Source organism: Festucalex cinctus, chromosome 12 (assembly GCF_051991245.1).
Source record: "Festucalex cinctus isolate MCC-2025b chromosome 12, RoL_Fcin_1.0, whole genome shotgun sequence".
Taxonomy (NCBI): domain Eukaryota; kingdom Metazoa; phylum Chordata; class Actinopteri; order Syngnathiformes; family Syngnathidae; genus Festucalex; species Festucalex cinctus.
The window spans coordinates 23,269,976-23,274,785 of NC_135422.1; the positions used below are offsets into that span (position 1 = coordinate 23,269,976).

The 4,810-nt window shown below is 37.9% G+C and overlaps 1 long non-coding RNA gene across 1 annotated transcript; it reads right to left on the reverse strand.

The window, feature by feature from the left end:
* Positions 1–438: 438 nt before the first annotated feature.
* On the reverse strand, positions 439–2,203 carry LOC144031667 (uncharacterized). The gene is made up of 3 exons (XR_013287579.1): positions 1,926–2,203; positions 1,724–1,831; positions 439–1,180 (listed from the first exon to the last, which is right to left on the reverse strand). It is a non-coding gene; the product is annotated as an uncharacterized LOC144031667 (long non-coding RNA).
* Positions 2,204–4,810: the final 2,607 nt, after the last annotated feature.

Here is a 4,810-nt window from a genome sequence, read left to right on the forward strand (position 1 = left end):
AAAAGATTATCACAACATGTTGTCTAGTCCAGGTCTGCGCTCAGTCAGAAAGGTGTGTACTTCGGATCTTAATTCCAACAAATGGTTGAGTAGAAGAGCCTGAGCACTCTAGCCGCAGTTGTGTGTTCAGCGCTCATATTTCTGCAGAAGTGGCGAAACAGTCGTGCATTATACGGCCTTGAATTAATGAAATTAATAACATTGATGCTGCTGTTTATGTCATGTAACACGGGGCTCATTTTCTAGGATGCCAACGCCTCCGTGTGTAGTGAGTCCTCATCATGTAGGGATTTCTTTTTTTAGTGCGCACTATTAGTCCTTTCACACTGCCCGTCATTGATGCTGCTGCAGGAGTTCCAGCTCAAACCGTTTTCACAGAAAATAGCACTGACAACATCAAATATGTCCTCTCCTTTTGTTTTCTCCTCCAAAACTTTGCAGACTAGTATTTGCATATAAATGTCGTCAGTATCAGCGTACCTCACAAAAGCAACAAGTTGCACATTTCCACAATATTCATGAGCCTTTTAGATCCTTGTTGAAAATGAAACTAAGTTGCCATGACTAACGTTCTTCATCTTAAAACGAAGAAGACAAAGAACGGCTCCTTCTTTTACACTGAATATGATATGAAAGCCACAATTATAAAAGTACCCATGTGCAACGTATCATAAGATCCATAACTGCATGTCTGATGTTCCAAACAAACCAATCCATGTCAAAATAGGCAACACATTGGGCGAGTAATGATTATGGTATTGGAGTCAAACAGGGTTACCTCATGCACTCAATCGGCCGAAGCTCCCCCCAATGGTTATTTACAGTATCTATGTGATTTAACCATATTGACTGTGGTAGCGCCAACAAATGCAACCTTACTAATTGAATTCTGTATTTATTTTGACATGAAAATTTATAGTTTACAATAATAGGGTGAAGGCAATGGATCATGTTAAAACGGATAAAAAAAAAATATAGCAAATTTTCATGTTTATACAAAACTTAATGTACAATTGGTGAAAAATTCAAACAATATAACTTGAAAAAGTGGACTAAACAGATTTAACTAAACATAAGTATGACGATGATGGAATTTTCTTTAAAAAAAAAAATGTCCTGCAGAAGGCAACCTGTACGAATTTCAATCATGAAATCTGCTGTTGAGATTCCTCATTGACCACTGGAAAAACAAACAAACAAACAAACAAACAAACAAACAAACAAACAAACAAACAAACAAACAAACAAACAAACGTTAACAGTGAACCTTGCCAGAAGGCTGTCTGTGAGTCTTAGGACCATTCACTTGTGTGTAAATCATTTAGCCAGCCAGTCACTCACACTGAGCTTTGGAATTAGTGGAGCAGCCAGCCGTTGCGCTAATCACTCAGCACAAACAGTCATTCTCTGATAGTCAACTATCACACAGCCACTCCAATTAAACAGTGACGCACAAGGCGACTGTGAGCAAGTGGGAGTTGTGAGCGTTTAGTATTACTTTGCTTAGTGTCATATCATGGCTGATAAACTCCATGCTGAATAATATGTGGGCAGAAATGTGAAGTATGTGAACCAATCAACTCTTAAAAAGTGGACAAAAATTACATTAATTGGTATTACACTTTTCATCCTTCTACTTTAAAAAGTCCTTTTAGATTGTTGCCGCATTCTCAGTCACACAATGATAGCCAATGCTGCTAAGCTTACTCTGCAAGATGAATACCTGCATTATTTGTGAGTTCACCAACTCCTGAGAATACGTCCGTTGATTGCCATCCATGTGGTTCGGACCAATCACAGAGTGACATTGTGTTGGGGGCGGAACATGCAGCTGTGACGAAACCGCCGATGCCGGAGCAAACAAACAAAATCTAACATGGACGAATGGACACTGCAATTAATTATGTTCTTGAAGAATTACTCACCGTTTCCTTGTTGAAAGTTTAACAGCGAGAGGAGCTTCGTGCATTTTTAGCTGGTAAGATGTTCGTGCTTCCCCCCATCCCCCTGGAATCAAAACCCGAATCAAACCATATTCCTATTATTGCGAATGTTTGCATGGCATTTCAAAACATTGCCAATAAACGGGTTTTAGAAGTGTCATGACTCGGGTCATCCAAGGATAATGTTTGGGTCTTGACTGTCTGGGGTCACACCATGGTTAAGTTTGAGTTCATGACCTGTTAAGTTTGGGTTCATGACCGTGAGGTCAAGTGTCTGTTTTGAACTGATGTAACCATCATCTGGATTCAACTGGAAAGACGCTATGTGATGTTGTGTGATGTCAATCTTTAATTCTTTAGGTGATGTCTGGACCTATGTGATGTTGATCTTTAGTCCTTTACTTAGCCATAACCAATCGGATCGATTCACTGTCTGTAGTAGCAGTCTGAGAATTGTGTGTGTTTGCCGGATTATTGCTTTCTGTCCCTCTGTGCAACTCTCTTTGTTTCTGGTCTAGTCAAGTTTGTTCCACACCTCTCGATATGAATAAATAGTTAAAATCTTATTTGTGTCTGTGCTTTGGGATCCAACCTTCAGCACATGACAAAAAGGGTTATTTACTGCATGTAAACATAGTTACTGTGTTACTGTGATATTTTGCCTACCTTTGAATGGACTGGTGTATTTCACATTAAGTCCACGTTTGTCTCTTCCATTATCAACATAGTTTTGCTACTTTTTTTTTTTTTTTAATTCAAACACCTTCATCTTGATATTGTTTTTCCTTTTTTTTTTTAATCAAGAGCTTCGGTACCCACAAGAAAAAACACAAGGTTCTTACAGTTAATTGTAAGACACAATTACACAAGATACCTTAAAAAAAATCAAATACTTTTAAACCATATAAAAACAGAAATAAAACATTTATATTGCGTTGTCTTTCCACTAAATCTCAATGGTGTGCATTATATCATCATAATCTATCGGTTTCCCAAGTGAATTAAATATAAAAGCTCAATATGATTCAAACGTATTTTGATTTGCTTTTGCCATTTTCTTCCTTTGTCTGCCATATATTCAGGTACAATATATGTAAAAAAAAAAAAAAAAAAAAAAAAGAACAAATAAACACGCACACACAAATTGAATATAGTACAGGTGAGCTGTGAAAATAACATGAAAAAGCTGTTATGTGTAAGACACGCAAAGCAAACTGGTAATGTCGACTTCAAAAAGCTGCGATCTACCTGCCATATGTGACCTACAAGCTGACATTCAACTTGACTGTAAACATACATGCACAGCAAGCTGAAAAGAGCAATGTGAAACATTAAGGTGTGCGAGGAGTTGTTTGACCTTTGTGTTTGGCAGATGACTTGAAGCGGTGGAAAATGGCAAGCTTCCTGAGTCAAGGCAAACGTGGAAGACAAGTCATACAAGAGAACACATAGGCTGGGATGTATGTGCATTGTCGCAATGTCAGTCTCTCCTGAGAGTATATTCTCCAAAACAGGGTAAATATTTTTCAACAGAATAAACAGGATTAGCTCCTCAAAGCTGAGAAAGTTATCTGGATGTTGTCCCCCACCGGCTCGCTGGATGAATGGCATTTACTTTGCATTATTTGTACTTACCAAGAATTGAAAGAGCAACAACTGAATTCATCAATCAATGGAACAACCCTGGCCTCTCTATACAAGGGGGACAGACGCCTCTTCAGTTGTCGCATGTATGGTAGGTCTTATCAACAATCCATCTAGCATGAAAATAGTGTCTTTTTTTTTCTTTTTTTTGAGAGAGAGAGAGAGCTCATAATCGTTCATTCGGTAGTCTTACCGATTCAACATTTTATCTTCATTGCTCTCTCTCTCTCTCTCTCTCTCTCTTTTTTTTTTTAAATGAGTGTATGTGTGCGTACGTGTGTGCGCGTGCGTGTAAATACGTGTAAATTTATACTCATTAATTCACCGAAAACCTAATAAAAATCCCATTACCCTTCACCTTAACCGGATACTTCAGTCTCGCCAGAGTCGTGAAGTTCAGAAGGTCAGGAGACCAGAGGAAAGGTCAAAGAAAAGAAAGATACATCAAAGTAAATCCAGCACCAACTAAACACTTCTTGCCAACCACATGGTTACAAAGTCAGAGTCTTACGCCAACCCCAGAAACCTCTAAATTCCAACAAATTAAGAAGATATCAAGAGACCAGAGGAAAAACTAAAGAGAGGAAGGAGGGAAGGATAGATGAGGCAGAGTGAGATCCACATGAAAACAGTGTCTTGAATGCCAACAACGACTCTGGTGTAGCTGAAGAAGTTAATAATAATAATAATAATAATAATAATAATAATAATAATAATAATAATAATAATAATGTTTGTGATTCCAGAAATGAATGTAACCATTAGTGTTGTGTCGGTCACGATCGATTCGTTCTTTAGAACGAATTTTTCAATGAACGTGTGTGAACGGGTCACTTCTTGAAGTGATTTTTTCTCTTCTCAGTTCATTTGAGAACAGCCACGCTCATACAGTCAGTCTTCGCCGACGACCAATCAGAAGCTAGCGTCAGTTGTGAATGCTAAAATGGTTCCCAATTTGGATGGGCCCTCTTCCTCTGTTGAAATAGAAGCATTATTAGTGGTAGACTGAACAGTTTAAACTATAGCAATGCTTGTTTTAAAGTGCGTATTAAATAAAGTTGAGTTGAGTTGCCTGTTTGGCGAAATTGCAGATGTGCATACAATTAAAACTACTGTATTGATGTCATCGCACAATATCCATCTGGTATGATAATAAAAACATAAATATTACTGATATTTGAATGGATCCACTCACCATTAATTTGCAAAGACACAAAGAGGTG